Consider the following 19,180-nt stretch of genomic DNA (forward strand, 5'->3'; position numbering starts at 1 on the left):
CACACACAGTGTGTGTGTATATATATATATAATCAGCATAGCAGCAAATAGAAATCTATGGGTTTTGCTTCTGCTGCTGAAAATGGAGGGGTCCCATTATATATATATATATATATATATATGTATATATATATATATATGCATCTTCTTCAATAACTGCATGGGTTAGCAATTGAGCAAATACTCCTTTACTATATTTGGCCCATGTAAGAATTAGAATGCCCCCATTTTGCCCACCAGGCGCATGCAAGTGTAAGCAGAAGAATCTTACGAATCTGCACGGGCACGTATGCTTTTGAACACTATATTAGGCATCCATGGTGCAAAATATACCATGCCAACTGCTACAGTACTTATTGTGCATCAGCCCCTCATGATTATTGCAGAAGGTTACACGTACAGTACTAAAGACCTCCAGGCCTCCTGCTACTCTGCAGAGGCTAACATCCAAGCAAGCTGCAACAGCAGCTAAAAATGTCACAGCTGTTTAATGTTTCTTTTTGTAACACAATATAATGGAGATAAGAAGCTGTTTTATGTCCAACTCACATAAGATGAAAAGATCTTGCTAAAGGCAAAGATTCATGACCACCATCAGATCTTCAGGGTTGGACACTGAAAGTTGAAATGCCAATGTGACACCTTGCATTTTCAGTCATGGAAGGTAATGGCCGAAACTCGACATGATGAATGTATTTGACTTGCATTGAACAAAAACAAATTTGATCATGCAGCGTCCAGAAGACCGCGCTATGATGGTCTGAAAAAAATGTACTTCCATACACTACTCCATACACACCTTGATCTGTGTATACCTGTTCTGTTTTCTAACTTAATCTGACATCACTTCAATGAGGACAGTATTGTCAGGTTTCTAGAAGTGGCTCAAAGTTTCATAATATTTGCTATGTTAATAGTTTTCCCAATATAGATAGGAGGCTGTGTGCCCCAAACCTCAGCTGTATTTAGAATGTACCTCCTAAAAATAAATACCAAATATATCCCAATGGAAACTAGCCAATTACAGACAGTGGCTACTTTATATGCATTCCCTTTGGCTGTAAACAGTTGTTTATGGAAATAAAAGTGACGATAATTACCTCTAAATATGCAGGACTTTTGTAATAGAGAAGACCTTGTGCTTTATAGTGCTGCACCAAAAAGGGGGTTTCCCAGCATTCCTGAAAACCTTAGAGCAATGGTTACTTGGAGTCAGGTATTCTCTAGTTATGGTGTAGTGTGGAACCACGAATAGAAGACAAAGTTGTAAATCCTTCTGATTGGTCATCTATATCAGTGGTTCTCAACCTCGGTCCTCAAGTACCCCCAACAGTTCATGCTTTCCAGGTCACCAGGCAGTTGAACGGGTGTATTCATTACTCACTGACACATTATAAAAGACCCACAGGTGGAGCAAATTATTTCACTTGCAATCCTGTGAGGAGACCTGGAAAACATGAACTGTTGGTGGTACTTGAGGACAGAGGTTGAGAACCACTGATCTATATAATGGAGAAATAAGGAAAACCACCAGCAATCATCTCAACAGTCTTGCCTTGGTATATTCATAGCCTCCATCAGACAATGGTGTGAATTGTCCATAGTCACATTACACTCACAAGAAAAGTATAATTACCAAGTGTCAAACACAACGATTCACCATGTATCACACAATGTACTGTACCCTATGATGTATTTTTCTTATCTTCTAGGTACACTAAAACATAACCAGAGAATACCTGACTCCAAGAAACCATTACTCTGAGAATTTCAAGAGTGCCATGCCTCCTTTCCAGGGTGTCACATGTAATCTCCTCCAGTGAAATTTATGCTGGCATTTGATTTATTAAGGTACAACAGCAACTAAGTGGATACATTAAGAAAATACATTGATTTTGTAACAAATCCATATATTAACATACACTTTTTAAATATCTTCTAGCAGTTGACAACTATAGCTAAGGGGAAAGGAAGATGATGTCTCATCCCCCCCATCACAGCTGTCATTGATTATGAAACCACGAACCCCATGTCAACCTTTTACAACCGAACCCCTGTCCTCATCATGGGTTAGTAGAGAGCTAAGAGAGGCAGGAGGAGGATAGAGATTAGAGAGAGACACAGGAGGGGTGAAGACAGAGGTGAGAGACAGATCAGGGGGGACAGAGGAGAAAGAGATATGGATAAAGGAGAAAGAAATGAGAGAGACAGGAAGGAGGAGGTGGGGATTGGGATATAGACGAAATCAAACTAGCAAAACGGCAAGTGACGGCTCCAAGATACTAGTTTAACTTAATTTATGATCATTTATTTGACAGTAGGAACATGTACTATTCAGATACTGGCACCTAAATATCCTAAACCATCTATGGTAGAGTCTCCCAAACTACATCATTATTGTCCAGGTTTTAAGGATATCTATGCTTAAGCACAGATGACTTAATTAGTACCTCAGTCAATTTAATTTAACCTTCAAAGATGAATATCCTTAAAACCTGGACTGTAATGGTAGAGATTGGCCAACTCCGGTTTATGGCGAACTTCAGCTTTTGAGATTGTGATAAATCCAATCAGTAGATTAAAAACACTGACCGATATTATTATTATCCTTTATTTATATGGCGCCACAAGGGTTCCGCAGCGCCCAATTACAGAGTACATAAATAATCAAACAGGAAAACAGCAACTTACAGTTGATGACAGTATAGGACAAGTACAGGGTAAATAAACATAGTTACATCAGCAGATGACACTGGAATAAGTATCAGGTGGCAGAAGACTGCTGGATGTGGTACAGTTGAAGATTATTAAAGTAAGACAAAGGATAAGCACGTGAGGGAAGAGGGCCCTGCTCGAGAGGATGGTGACCAAACAATCTGTTCAAAACTATATGTACTGTATGTGGAGTTTAAGTTAAGGGTATTCGTTCTTTGCCATAAGATTTAGGGTCATGAGGCAGACCTGACTGATTTTCAGAAGGTGTTAGGGCTCATACAGTACATAAGAGCATTATTTCATTCTATTTCTGATCCTTGGTTTAAATACCTTCACTAAGTATTGTGCCTGGAAGCTATGCAAAAATAGCTGATGATGGTATTGAGGTATTGGGGGATGGGGGTGCTAGACTGCACACCCTCATTCTAAACATAATAAGAGGTGCTACGGTGATACCATGCTGAGGCTTGTAGTGCCCCACAGAAAAAAAGAGAAAATGCAGTTGCACACTCTAAGTACTAAAAACGCTGCTAATCAGAACAATTATAATAAATTCTGCAATTTAACATGGAGTAAAACTAAGCTTCTTAGCGTAATTTTCACCAAAAATATGAGCCCACCTAGCACAACTAGGTGACCTCATCATGATTCGGGGCATCATTATTGTAACAGTTAATGTAACACTTTTTAGCACTTAAATTGTTTTTACTTATGTTAACACCTTAATATCCACTTTCACCTATGTAACACTTCTAGCACTCTGCTACTTCTTATTAATACATCACTTTCTACCACATACTGCTACATCTTACTAGTGTGTTGCCTTGGGATGGCTGGGTTGTAATGGCCCGGGGGGGTCCGGCGCTCTGGATTTGAACTTTAGGAATTTTAGGGACCCATCTGAAGAGGTAACCTGGTCGTGGTAGGTGGGCCCACATTTTTGGCCAAAATTATGCTAAGAACCTCAATTTTACTTCATGTTAAATTGCAGAATTTATTAGAATTGTTCTTATTAGTAGTGTTCTTAGTACTTTGAGTGTGCACCTGCATTTTTTCTTTTTTTTCTGAATAATAAGCAGGTCCCTGATGAAAATAAACTTTGGAGTAAGGAGGAAGCCTAACTGCCAGCATTTATCCTGTATATATCCTGCGAGTGTTGGCATCCTCGTTTATTATGCATGTATAATATATACTGTATATCTTAGAAAGGTCACAGAAATGTAAAAAGATTACTTGGATCCAATAAGTGGCATTTAATAATAATATTATTGCATGACTTTCTTCTTACTATGTTGTCTGCATTTTACATGCATGTTTCTAGTAAATTTGCTGGGTGTGTGAAACTTTTATTTGTGCTCCAAATTGTATGCAAGGGTATTCTGTTTACACTTATCTTAAGTGTACCACTTTCATCATTTGAAATATGACACTGGAATTGTGCAATACTATTTGTTCATGTGGACAAAACATAGGTTCGATTCCCAGACTTTGGAACAGTGTGGTGCTTTGCTACTGAAGACACTGACTTTTTTTCAGCAGAAGAATAAAAAAAAGTTGCTTTAGATTTTTTGAAGTATAATTTGATTGTTAATTTTCCCCCTTTATAAGCACTACCTAGATTTAAAGCTATGTATATATAAAGCAAGAAACATACATTGCAATGTTGTGCCTCAGAGTATATTAAGGAAGTGGGCTAGAACATAAAAGCTCACACAGCCGTTAAACTCCAGACTGCCCTAGGGAAAAATCTGGGAAAACTTGTACAATATGATGGGTGGGGACACATATTAATTTTGCACATGTAGTGAAACTGATACCGTAAAGGAAATTTAATGGATGTAGGCGCATTTTTTAAAGAATAGCAGCTTGAAAAACAAAGTTTGAAAACAAAGAAAAAAAATCTCAATTGCGGCCCTTCCAAATCATGCAATTGTATGCAACCTTAGTCCTTGTTTTTTCCCAAAAATAAAAGCTAGCCACAGTGTATATTCAGTTAGCCAGTTTGGTTTAGTTTGTCTGACCATTCTATGAGTTGTGTGGCTTTCTCCTAAATTGAAGGAAAGTAGTATAGGTACAAGGTCAGCCTTGTACCATAACTAATAATATAGGGAAGCATCTGATATCCCGGCTAGCGGGATCCCAGTACTCAGCATACCAGCGCCGGGATCCAGACCGCCAGGATACCGACAACTATTCTCCCTCTTGGGATGTCCACAACACCTCTGAAGGGAGAAAATATAGCCCGGCGCCCGCAAGGGGCTCTTTTGTACTTGCCCCACTACCGGCATTGCGTCGGTTGGGATCCTGGCACTGGTATGCTGGGCGCCCGGATCCCGACAGCCGGGATATAGTAGTAGACCCAGTAATATATTTATATATGCACCTGGGGCAAGGAGGAAAGTTAAGGTCCTCTAGCCCTCAGTTGTAACCAAATAAAAGTAAAATACACTATATGGACAAAAGTATATGGACACACCTGTTAAGGTGTTTCAATCAGACCCGTTGTCACAAGTGTATAAAATCAAGCACCTAGCCATGCAGTCTCCATTTGTAAACATTTGTGATACAAAATGGGTCGTTCGGAAGAGCTCAGTGACTTAAATTGTTGTACTGTGATAGGATGCCACCTTTGCAATAAGACAGTTCATGAAATTTCATCCCTGCTGGATATTCCATGGTCAACTGTAAGGGATATTATTAAAAAGTGGAAGCATTTAGAAACAACAGTAAGTCAGCCACGAAGCAGAAGGCCACGTAAAATCAAAGAGCGGGGTCAAGGACTGCTAATGTGCATGGTGAATAAAAGTTGCCAACACTCTGCTGATTCCATAGATGAAGAGTTCTGATCTTCCACTTGCATTAATGTAAGCACAAAAAGTGTGTGACAGGAGATTAATGGAATAGGTTTCCATGGCTTAGCAGCTGCAAGCAAGCCTCACATCACCAAGCCCAATGCCAAGCGTCAGAGTGGTGTAAAGCACAACGACACTGGACTGTGGAGCAGTGGAAACATGTTCTGTGGAGTGACGAATCACGCTTCTCTGTTTGGCAGAAAGGGGTCTATTCATGAAGCAGTGAAAAGTGTGGAGAAGTGAGCCTGTAGAGAAGTTGCCCCAGGCAACCAATCAAAAGCTTTGTACAATTGTATAGTATGCAAATTATAAGTGTTACTTCAATGCCGATTGGTTGCCATGGGCAACTTCTCCACTGGCTCACTTCTCCACACTTTTCACTGCTTCTTGAATAAACCCCTCAGATGAGTGAGTCTGGGTTTGGCTGATGCTGAGAGAACGTTACCTGCCTGACTGCATTATGCCAACTGTGAAGTTTGGTGGAGGAGGGATAATGGTATTGGGCTGTTTTTCAGGGTTTGGACTATGCCCTTATCTCCAGTGAAGGGCAATCTTAATGCTTCAGCATACCAATACATTTTGAACAATGCTATGCTTCCAAGTTTGTGGAAAGACATCGGGCCAGATGTAATGACGCCCAAGATCGCCGGAGATGCAAGATGCCGGCCAATGTGGGACATTTTTTTGAAGTGAGAATCACTTACACGGCATTGTTTTGTCTTGTAAGTGATTGCCCCATCAAAAAAACACTTGAGATTTGCCGGCATCTCGAGCCTCCGGCAATCTCGGGCATCGTTTTATCCGGTCCCTGGTTTGAAGAGTTCGCTGCGGAAGTACTTGACTGGAAGCACAGAGCCCTGACCTCAACCCCATCGAACACCTTTGGCATGAACTGGAATGGAGATTGTGAGCCAGGCCTTCTCGTCCAACATCAGTGCCTGGCCTCATGAATGCTCTACCGAATGAATGGGCATAAATTCCCACAGAAACACTGCAAAATCTTGTGGAAAGCCTTCCAAGAAGAGTGGAAGCTGTTATACCATAGCTGTAAAAGGGGGACCAGCTCCATATTAAAGTATATGTATTTGAATACAATGTCATTACAGTCTCTCTTGGTGTAATGGTCAAGCGTCCGAATACTTTTGTCCATATAATATACGTCCACTCACTACCCCCTCTATCTTTATACTCTGGTCAGCTGCCCCTCTCACATTGGCCTAGTTATGGTCAGGTTTAACCAGTTTCTATTTTAACCCTACTAAAAATCACGGAAATGCCACAAATTATTTTATTGCACACTGCAGCAGGAATAATATTTCTTACATGATTATTCCTACTATGTACTAAATGTAACTCGCTGGGACAGTGGTAGCACTAGCAGCTTCACTGCAAGTTACATCCACTGCATATTGTAGGAGTCTTGCACATTTATGAAAGACTCCTTCCTGAGAATCTAATGCTGTGCATGTGTCCAGTGTCAGATTCTGGAGCCAGATGGAAGCTACAGGAACCAGATTGAGATCCCTCTACTGCAGTATTTCCTCCATAGGCATAAAGCGGTTTATGCCATCAGAGCCTCAGATGGCATAAAACGCTTTATGATCACAACATGTAGCACACATGCAAAAGAGCACAGGCAACACTGAGTAAAGAACTCTGAAGCGTGTGACTGCCATTTGTATTGGTGCATATGGCGGTGAGCACTGTGACTGTCTTCATCTCCGCCTCATCCATTATATATTTTGCTCAATAGCCAAACAGATTATCAAAAGATTATTTTAAAGAGTGTGCCAATCTTGTGGGAGGTATGAATTGTTTGATATTGTTTGTCTATAATGCCACATGTTCTGGGTTACCCCATACTCCACCCCCTACCTCTCTACATGTCCCATTTCACACTGCAGCTAATCGGTAAAAAATATATATAAAATATATATAAAAGGAGGTAATTCTGGCCCAAATCAGTATAAGCATATTACCCCTCCTTCACTAGTGCCAACCTCCCAGTATACTGGGAAACTCTCTTGCATGCCACCAATCATGGCAGAAAGTTGAGGGGGACACTGTGACGTAAATGTTATGGGCACGCTTCCATCCCTCCCACCTGCACTTCCTCCTCAACAGATCTCCCAGAAAGAATTGGCGATCATGGTGGTCATTCCGACTTGTTCGCTCGTTGCCGTTTTTCGCAACGGATCGATTAGGTGGAAAATGTGCATGCGTATGGTACGCAGCACGCATGCGTTAAGTAATTTAACACAAAACTTAGTAGATTTACACAAGCTTGAGCGACATTTTTTCAACGCTCGCGTGATCGTAGTGTGATTGACAGGAAGTGGGTGTTTCTGGGCGGAAACTGCCCGTTTTCAGGGAGTGTGCTAAAAAAACGCAGGCGTGCCAGGTAAAACGCAGGAGTGGCTGGGGAAACGGGGGAGTGGCTGGCCGAACGCAGGGCGTGTTTGTGACGTCAAACCAGGAACTAAACGGACCGAGGTGATCGCAATCTAGGAGTAGGTCTGGAGCTACTCAGAAACTGCAAAGAATTATGTAGTAGCAGTTCTGCTAATCTTTCGTTCGCTATTCTGCTAAGCTAAGATACACTCCCAGAGGGCGGCGACCTAGCGTGTGCAATGCTGCTAAAAGCAGCTAGCGAGCGAACAACTCGGAATGACCACGCATGTCCTAGTGCTGTGCCGCTTGTCCTGTGTTGGGTCTGAAACAAAATTCACCCTTTCTTTTTAGCACAGTGTCATGGAAATGCCAACCCCATAGAAGCAAAAGCAATAAGACTGCACCTACTTTTATAGCCCTGCAACCGACACGTTAAACAGCGTTTTCTTTTTTTATCCACATAAAAACAAGGTGACTTCTGCCCATTACATGGACAAAATCAAATAAAAGAAACAATGTAATTGTAAATGATCATAAATAAAAACAAAAACTGAGATAAAACAAATATCACATACGCTACTTTGTTCTCGCCCATTAATGAGCAAACAATGCACCCTGACAACTTTTACAGACTGTCAGACATGCAGAGTATTCAGATTGCAGATGAAACTAAAATGAGTAATCCATACATGACGAGTGGACAGCAGCCTACAGCTGAGTAAACAGCAAATATTACTGTAACCACAAACTAAAACCTCTCCCAAGGATAACACATATATTTGTGTGATCATATTTATCATACACATACTGTATTTGAATGCAAAGCACATTAATAAAATTCAAGCACTGATACCAGGGTGAAACTGGCCCACAGGTGTACAGGGGAAACTCCTGGAGGGCTCTGCTGCCTATGGGCCCACCCCCTCCTCTAGGGATCAGGTTCCAGACTGTGCACTTGTACTATACATTATAAATATGTTATATTGTACAGATAGATAGATAGATAGATAGATAGAACACACACACACACACACACACACACACACACACACACACACAGTATATATATTTATTTACTTATTTATTTTTTAAAGGGGCCGGAATATACACTCCCATCTGTGGTGGATGACCACACCCCTAAGCCCCTAAGCATGGGCCCTGCCACAGCATTCTCCCAGTGGGACCTTCATGCCGACACTGACTGACAGGGTTGGACTGGCCCACAGCGGTACCAGGGAAACCAACGGTAGGCCCCACTGCCTGAGGGCCCACTCCTTCCTCTAGGGATCAGAATCCAGACTGTGCACTTGTATTATACATGATAGATACGTTGCATTACACTGCACTAAACTATTGTGTATTTCAAGCCTCTGTGGAGGCTTGCCACACCCCCTTTGTAGGCTGGCCACACCCCTAAGTATGGGCCACTATAACTGCATTCCCCCAGTGGGCCCTTCATGTCCCAGTCCGACACTGTCGACTGATACTAATACTCAGTATTTTCTTGTACATTATTAATCATTTTATGCATTAACACTTATATATACAACAGTAGATGTAAACATATGTCAGATTTTAATTTAATTTTAAGCATGACATTTTCTTGAAAGGGCAATAGCGGTATTTTTAGGAGGTCAAACCAACCAACTCTCATCAGAGGTAGTCACACTACATAAAACAGAGCATTTGTGTTGTGATGTCCTAAGACTCCTAACACAAGTCATAAGTGTTTATATTGTATATCCCAAAGCATTTCATTACCCCAAGTGTCAAAAACACATTAGGGTGTTGCTAGAGGGCCAATAAGTCATTATCTAGTACTTGTGAACAGCAATTCTCAGTTACATGTTAAAGTCATAAGCAAGTTTACAAGGCATCAGTACATGGAGAAGTACCAAGTCCTAAAATTTAAACTTAGGTATTTGCCACTAGATCCATGAACAGCTCAGCCTCTAGTACGTGACAAAGAATAGCTACATTCCATACATGTGCCCAGAAATCATTATGGCTTATGGTCACAGTTTGTGTAAGAATAAACTCACCGAGTCATTGCACAGTATTAGGTTTATTTCCAACTGACTCATTCAGGTGCACCAAGTGCTGTCAGTGCCGAGATTCAAGGAGGGCTGTTATGCATTATTATAATTTCAGCAAATTGAGAACTTCTGGATATATTGATGACATTACACCACATGCATGGACTGGTATGAGGCACTTATGAGTGTCATAGATTTCAGTTTTATTAATGTCCCTAATTGTCTTCCATAGTGTAGTATCTTACAACATATTAGTGATGCTCTACACACCAAGCTTGGCCAAATGTGTACCCTTTGGATAGCTCTGCTTTATCCCCTGAGCCCCAGGTAATGGACGTAACACTGTCTCAGAAAGCATGGGATTTTCAGAGAAAGCCGTATACTTTATAGTTAATCACAAAAGCAGCGATTGTGTTTCCTGTGTGCCTCTGCTTCCCAGCTCCAGACATCTGAGAAACAGATTAAGTTTATGTGTGTAACAGACATCCCTGTTCAGTTATATGGATTCCAGCTGTGCTATATTGAATCACAAGAAACAAAACAAGCCTTGTGGTCATTTGGCCACTTGGGACAGTCACAGTGCTGACTGAACACACCCCTCTTTTAAATGGGAATTGTGCATAACTAACCATACGTAGTTTATATTTCTTACAGAATCCTGGCTTCAGGTAAAGTAGGGAAGCAGATGGAATGTGCCGGGAATATGTGGGAAGTAAAGATGGCTAAATGGGAATGAATGGCTGCATTTTTTTTTTCTCCCGAGGAGCATGGCATCATCACCCAGTGGTCTGTGCAAAAACCGTGCTGGGGGCGTAGGTACTTGGACCCTCTCCAAAAGGAGAAGGGCCCTGTTACTCCCCAGACCCTCAGAGCCAAAAGGCCTACTGAGGGAAAAAGGGTCTGTGGGTCCCTCCTTGCCGAAGCGCAGAGGGACCCTCGAGTATCCCCAGGGTTGGGCGAAGCTTCCCCCTGGGGAACAAAACAGTCTCCAGCACTCCCCAAAAGGAGAGGGCCTCGACAACTAAGGGAGAGGGTGGCCCATAAGGGTCTCACCTAAACCCCACCAAAAACGTGACAAACACACGAAAAACACAAAAAAGTACAGTGTAGTGCAAAAAGTGCAAAACACATGAATAAATAAATAAATAAATAAGCCCCAGCCCAAAGGCCGGGGGGAAAGTAAAAATTATCCTTGCCCTAGCCAAAAGGCCAGGGCAAAGGAAAGTGGGTGCAGACAGGAAGGATGAGGTGCTCAGTGCAAAAGTGCCATACTAGTGCATGGTGTGACAGCTTCACCAGTGCATTTTCAGGCACCCCTGGCTCTTCCAGCACCAGGGGAATATAGCATCCTCAGGCTTCAGGCTGCTTCCAACCTCCAGCCAGACCAAGCTTCATACCCACTCTGTGCCAGGGTCAACCTCCAGTACGAGAGTAGGTACTAAACCAGGCCATTCCCGCTCCACCCAAGGGGTCCTATTGCAACCCCTTCTTAGGACGATGGATACTAAGCCCAGTTTTTCTCCACTCTCGACTAGAGGCAGTGCCACACCCCGGCATGGTACTCCACAAGGTGTTTCTCCATTCCACACTAAGGGACCTCTCACGCCCCCAGTATAAGAATGGGTACTCCACCAAGTGTTTCCCTCGAGCAGGTACTACACTTGATCTTAGCCAAAAGGCCGAGAAGCAATGAATGAATAGCTGCATACTGGACAAATATACATGCATACTCTCATATCAAAGACATTTCAGCCTAATTAGCCAAAGACGTACTACATGCATCTCGCCTCCAAAATTATGGAGGCATCTAGGGATAGAGCGAAGCTTCATTTAGACACAAAGTGCAGCAATTAGTACAGAATACTAATATTGCAGGACCAGATCTCTCTCTAGACACACACAGTGCAGAGTTTAATAGTAAATAGCTGTGTTACCTGTCAATTTACAAAAATTGTAAATACAGTTACTCAGAAAACACAACATAGAGCTATGTATAGCTTAACTGTTTTAGCCAAATTTCCTATGTAAAGATATTGTAGTAGGTTGTAGTTCTCCCTGTGAAGGATCTGGGTCTGAGTCTGTGCCAGCTTCTTTGACATACAGTATTTCTGGACTGATAACCCGCAAATCTGCATTGCAAATGTTACAATATATACAGCCAATATGGAGCTATGTTACATTACAGGATCACAAAGTAACACATTTTATTTGCAAAGTACCATGGTACCAGATAGTACAAAACTACCTGTCAATCTCAGAGAGCAGCTGACATGTTTATTTAAATTAAAAGTCAATTCCTCTGCCTGTGTGGGTCATTCAATTCCATAATTTTACTACAAATTATAATCCTCTGTGTCAACCTCTCCCATCACTATAATTATGGCACATTCAATTTGTCACATTTTGGGCTGCATAAATTTCTCCCACACGGGTATCAATTTCATAACCAGTGAGAAGATTATGTTTTCATTTCACACCCTTTTCTAGACACTCAGAGTATCAATAATATGTAGAATTTCTGTAGTGGCACATTATTTTCACAGGTGAAGTCTACTTTGCAAAATTACTCTTCATGAAGGATCTAAACACAAAGCTGATGATTTATTATTGTAAGATTAAATGAGAAAAAAAAAGGACGTAGCCAATTACATTTAAACTAAACAAATGTGAGCCCTACAAGTATTCTCTATTTTTCTTCTTCTGAAGTAGAAGCGAATAAGACAATCAGCAAACTCTGCCGAAAGGATTATGGTTTTAAGAAGCCATAAATCACAACACACAGCTTCCAACGATTTATATAAGGATCATACCATTTCCACTCTGTTATGTAATACTACAAAAACAATAGTGATTCACACTACAAATACTTCTTGCAATAAACCTCTGAAGGCGACACTTATTAAAGCTTGGAAAGAGATAAAGTACCACACAATCAGCACTTAATCTTCATTTTTCAAACACAGCCTGTAAAATGGCAGTTAGATGCAGATTGGCTGGTACTTTATCTCTCTCTACTTTTTTTCTCGTCAAGCTTTGATAACTCTCCCCTATGTCAGACCAATCTTCATCTTGAACTAACCAAGGGGTACATTTATGACGCAGCAATTTTGATGGGGTTTGGAAACCCATGGAAATCAGATTGAAGCACCAAACTACTGAATTTACTATACAGCGATTTTGATGGGGTGTTGTAAACCATCAACGTCCATCTGTTGTAAATTGGTTTTGTGGTGGTTTTCGACCAAACCGCCACAAAACTGCTGTTATAAGGTGAGAAACCTCAATACACTTAGAATCAAGGCAATGATTATGTATTGAATAGGAGGCAGATAACAATGATAAGCCGAAACAAATCCGTCAGGATTTCAAACCTGCCACTTAATAAATATACACCTCAGACTTCTGCAGTTTTGTTTGACACAAGCATAAAAAAGAAATAATTGTTTTTGATGTTCTTTGCAACTGTAGAATCATACATGAAAAATATTAAATCAAGCACAATACAACATATCATTGTGTAGTTAGGTATGTAAAGGTATCACATCTACTTTCGAACATAATTTATTTGACTTCTATTGCATCCTCTTTTTCATCTAGTGTGCAAGTAGATCCATGGGTCACATACGTACAGATACAGGGCCCTGTAGTGTGGGCAGCCTATGATCTTGTATGCATACCCACATACACGCCAACAGCAGTCATGAACTCTTGTAATCCAGATGGCGTGATTGCAACACATGGCTCTTATCCAATCAGGTGCAGCATAAATTACACACCCCCAGTCCAGATAGCTTTACTCTCCTGGTATGTCCTTTCCTACACTGGAATCTCTTCTCATGTAAAGGTGTCTTGATTTGTGCCACCACCAAAATTCTAAGAGGCCAGATTAACAATAAAAAAAAAAAATGCATGGTTGGTTCCAATAAGCAGTAGTTCGGATCATGTTCTGATGGTTATTGGAAAGAGGAACCTCAATATATTAGAGTAAAAAAGGCAACAGACAGCCAAATAAAACTGTATGTGCAATGTATAGCATCACAGTGCATATTGGGGGTAATTCTGAGTTGATCGCAGCAGGAACTTTGATAGCAGTTGGGCAAAACCATGTGCACTGCAGGGGAGGCAGATATAACATGTGCAGAGAGAGTTAGATTGGGGTGGGTTATTTTGTTTCTGTGCAGGGTAAATACTGGCTGCTTTATTTTTACACTGCAATTTAGATTGCAGATTGAACACACCCCACACAAATCTAACTCTCTCTGCACATGTTATATCTGCCTCCCCTGCAGTGCACATGGTTTTGCCCAACTGCTAACAAAGTTCCTGCTGCGATCAACTCAGAATTACCCCTATTATTAAGTATTTTTCATCATAACATGTATAGAAGTCAGAGAAGCATAGTTAATAAAATTTGGAAAAGTACAAGAAAGCACCACTACCTTTCTACGATTTTAGTTCTTCAAATCCCAATTCAAGGGACATGTACAGTATATTCACATTGTTTAGGAAATCCTAGTAGAAGAGGAAAATGTGGTAATGAATAAGGCTGGGAATCCATCACTCATAGTTGAATAAATGCCAAAAGGAATAGTGATAAAATTCCACTAACCTCTAAGGATAAACCCACATTCATTACTAAGCCAAGGGGGAAATCCAAAGCTAATCGCCGTATCTGATGTCTGTTGAGGTTACTTCTTCTCAATCATAAGATCGTTTAGCCTGTTCTCAGTCACTAGTTACGACAACTACGTACAATATGTAAATACACCAATCCAAAATCCATCTGACTAGCAATTAGAGTACCACTATTTTGAGAGTCCTCTAATAGCCAATTATAGATGTCTACATTTTCTGTCAAGAACTAATAGACAATCAAGCACCACCCACTAGAGTACTTTCTACTAATACTTAGTGGACCAACAGGTGATTATGTTCAAAGCCTCCATTCAAATGACTTCTAAACTTAAAGATAAGAAAGTCAAAATTCTGGACCTTAACTTGGCAAATGGCCAGAGTGAACCTCTTTTATAGAGGCTCCCTTGTGGTGTACTCAGTGCTTGTTCAAGCTTAGCAAAGTCTCTCCATAGTGCAACTGTGAAAGCATAATGTACAACAAGACTAAGGCAGGAATTCAATAATAATTGTTGCACCTGGGACTATTCAATTATCCCTGAGAAGCCAGCACCTCAGGTAGGAGAAACAAATCCCTGAAAACAGCCCTGTTTTTGGACAAAAAAGGGTCTGTTTCTCACTGAACCTCTTTCTCACTGAACCTGCGTGTTTTCGGTAGAAAATGTTGTTGTTTTTTCGGGGGGCCAAATTGGATAGCCCCCAAAAAATACAGGATAAACATTGGGAAACACTGCCCGTTGTTTATTCTGTTCTAAACGAATTCCACCCAGAGTATTCATTCTAGCACACTGCACCTGTAACAACACATGCTGTTCCTTTTTCCTGCCTGGGGTGTTGCACTCTGCTGGTCTGTATCTCAGAGATACAGCCCAGAGTGTGCTAGAAGCACCAGAGGATACAGCGACACCGCAGGCAGGAAACAGGAACTGCATGGGTTGTGACAGGTGCAGGGTGCTAGAGTGAACACTACAGACTGACGTATAGATAATGGCTGTGTCCAATTATAAGTAACCTTACACCATGCTACCAGCTGGGGACTCCTTTTTCTATATTTACTAAAGATTTGTATAAAAATATGTTACTACAGTCTGGGAACAAGGAATTGTTACATTTTCTACTGCCTTTCTCAAAAACAGAACAGATAATATGGTTGTAAAACATGGTCAGACAAGCTTTATCCACTAGAAGGAGAATTCTGCTACACCACAATCCATAGGCGGTTTTATAAAAATACTGTATAGTATGCATATAAAATATACAGTATATAGAGAGATATATAACTTTATGGTGAGAGGTGCAAATTAGGGACTGTGATCAAAGTGCAACTTCCTACTAACAACTTTGGAGACATATATAAACAACAAGAAAGCAGAGAAATAGTTACACTATATACATTACAAGTGTAGAATAGTGTGTAAATGCATCATGAGCTCCTTTACCAGGACAGGCTGGGGTAACAAAGGTCACGGTGTTGCCTCATACATTGGTAGAGCCTGTTCTCTTTGCTGCCTGGAACTAGACTACTTGGTTTATGTACTGTCAGAATTTGCATAGGTGCAGCCAATACAGAGATATAAATGTATGCAGTAAGCAATCCTAGCCAAAATATATATATAAAAAAAAAAAAATGGAAAAGTGTTTTAAGTCCAATGTTCTTTCTACAATTTGGCTTTGCTCTCCTTTCTCATAATAAAAGTACTTTGTAAAGGGACAATTTTGACCTGCCTACATAGTACTGTATGTTATTCTTCTAAAAAAGCAGAAATTTATAGTCAAAGGCCAATTCATTCAAAGCATCACTCAGGAAGAGAACAGAGTTGGAAACATGATGGGTCATGTCATGTAGTAGCATTCATGCAAAGCATAGGAGAATGGTAATAGTCAGCTCACTGCCACTTCCAAGTATTTCCAGACGTGTCTGTACTGGAAAACCTGGCAAACCCTTATCCTACCTAACCGGTACATCAGGAACTGCAGGACTACAATTAGCCTAGTTCGTCTGCAATAAAGAGTTATCCTCCTTTTTACTTTAGCAACTAGAACATCGCCACCTTTACTGTGGAAATCCTAAATAAGGCCTGTGCAGCCCCCATTAATCGAGGTGTCTCTGGTACAATATACGTCCGGCATGTTTAGAAGAGATGTAACACTTTTCTCTACTCATTATGCTGTGGACACCAAGGGTCACTTTAGTTTATTTGTTGCATAATAAGTTTGTTTTAATTATAAAATGAAATAAATAAAAATATTTTAAAAAAAGTTTGTGTTTTAGGGTGGGAGCTGGAGGCAGATATAAAAAAACAATAAACAAACAAAAAAAGACACAAAAACTTTGCAGCCGTAAAAGTATCAACAGAAAATTGGTACACAGAGCAGCTACAGTATATCACCCTAAGAAGTGAAGCATCTCCCATTAGGTACTACATCCATATGCTTTGCATCCTGCCTGAACTATAGTCTTCATAACATACAATGGTTTCATATTAAATGGAAAACAATTATTTACATCACATACATAAACCTAAGAGTGACCAGGATTTCAAATGTATTATTACCATTTTATTTTCTGGTTCAGATATATAAATACTTCTGCTAATTGTAGGGGTACAGATTTAGAGGAGGAATTCAATTGCTGGCACCCTTCACCCAGACGGTTGAATGCCCAATTCGCACAAAAGTGCTCACTATCTCATAGTGTGGCAAATACTTTTGTGCAAAATAACCCTGCTGCACAGATTTGGCTTGGCAAAAGATTCAACGTCAGTTCATAACCAACCAGCTTCGGTCATTTTTCAAACACAGCCTATAAAATGAGCGTTAGAAGTTGATTGGTTCGTGTTTTATCTCTTTCCACTTTATTTCTCTCCATGCTTTGAAAAATAACCCTCATAGTAATTGATATGCAGACCTTTTTTAGATATAAAACATATGTCTGTATGTGTAGCCCATAAAATGTGGTATTATGCAGACCCACCAACAATCCTTCCACTGGAAATAAACTTAAGTAGTCTTTTCCACTGATGTACGGCTTACTAAACAAACCAATGCATTTATCAGAAGGTCATAATAAAGTGTCATTTACAACAAAAAACAACAACAACTGAACTGTCCTTCATTTCTATATAACACAACTTTGTAAACTTTGTAACGAAAAAAAAAAATTCCATATATTTTATACCACTAGGTGGAACGTTTTCCTTAAAAAACAAACAAAAATAAACCAGCCACACCTCTAAGCTGGAGATGGAGGGAGCGTGCAAGTTTTAAAAAATAAACTATAGAGGCAAGTGAAGTGTCAAAGCCCGTCAGTATTTAGTATATCAATGTGCAGCATATAGATTGTGTGATTTTAATAGAAGTCTGGAAGTCTAGTTATCTCTTTAGGAGCTGCTGCTTTACACATCTGTTCTCCAGTAAGCTCCATTTTTTTTAGACATATCTCAAGGAGTTAAAAGAACAAGAATTCATCTTCAGCTTTAATTTGCAATAAGCAAAACCATCCTGAGGCACATTCCTCATTGGGGAGACGCCCCTCCCTCACTCAGCCCTGGGGACAGTTTAGGAGATAAGTCATTGTTTGTACTCAACAACTACACAAATACTCTAATGCGATCTGTAAAATCACACTGCTGTGTGTATACTCTTCCTGACACAAAAACAAAGGTGAAACACCCCGTAATGAACAACACATGTTAGTTTTCATATAAAGACAAAGCAAAATAGAGATAACGTATCAAGAAATAAGAAAAGGTTTTTCCCCTTGTTTCACCAACCAAGTATATAAAAAGTTGCATATGAAATGCTCAGCAGATGGTGAGTTATAGCAGCAGGAAGAAAGCTAGTAATAAACAGCAATAAACAAACTGTAAAGTGACTGCTTCACTTCCACAACTTGGATAAAAAGTCTGTCTTGCAACCACTTTCCACTGCTGTACTAGTAAATACCAAGTGTAAAGCGCAACAGAATATGCTGGAACTATATAAGCAAATGTTAATATTACCTGCTACAGTATATATAGTTGCACAGATGGCCATACAATAGTATGCCTCTTTCTACACTACAGTACTGAGAGCTCATGCACTAACCTGTAGTTTAGGGCAGCAGAAAGTATTGCAGGGCGATAGGTCCTATCAGATTTAGCAAACTGTAGAAGAAGAGAACGACTTGTGGATTCTATGAATCTGGGACTTGTTTTGAACCTCTCCCTCACACCACACCAGTTCCCTCCCCTTCTCTCCTTGCCTGGATTATGAGGTCACATGTAACATGGGTGTGGAGAAAAATATAGATTCCACTCTGTCTGTATAAAGCCAGCTAAAAAAAAAAACTTGAAAAATTCTTTTTCCCACCCCACAGCAGCGTTCAAATTTAAAAAATGCACTCAGACATATCCCTCACAGTGAGACGTGTAGGATCAGTAACTATGTCACTGAGTTATGCCAAGCTCCACCCTAGCAAAACAAAGCAGATGAAAAAGGCACACATACTGTAAGGGGGCCGTAGTATTTGTTTTCTTGCACAGATTGCCACCCAGAGATACAGAAAAAAAATTA

The 19,180-nt window shown here is 40.4% G+C and overlaps 1 protein-coding gene and 1 pseudogene across 1 annotated transcript in view; both read right to left on the reverse strand.

Annotated features, from left to right (window-relative positions):
• Positions 1 to 18,978, reverse strand: part of EMP2 (epithelial membrane protein 2) — an 85,900-nt gene extending 66,922 nt beyond the window's left edge. Inside the window, exon 1 of the mRNA XM_063934279.1 lies at positions 18,713 to 18,978. The gene's annotated coding sequence lies outside the window, so the exon portion shown is untranslated. The remainder of the gene's footprint in view (positions 1 to 18,712) is intronic.
• LOC134946711 (U2 spliceosomal RNA) lies at positions 11,613 to 11,685 on the reverse strand (annotated as a pseudogene).
• Positions 18,979 to 19,180: the final 202 nt, after the last annotated feature.

The sequence above is a fragment of the Pseudophryne corroboree genome, chromosome 7 (assembly GCF_028390025.1).
Source record: "Pseudophryne corroboree isolate aPseCor3 chromosome 7, aPseCor3.hap2, whole genome shotgun sequence".
NCBI lineage: Eukaryota > Metazoa > Chordata > Amphibia > Anura > Myobatrachidae > Pseudophryne > Pseudophryne corroboree.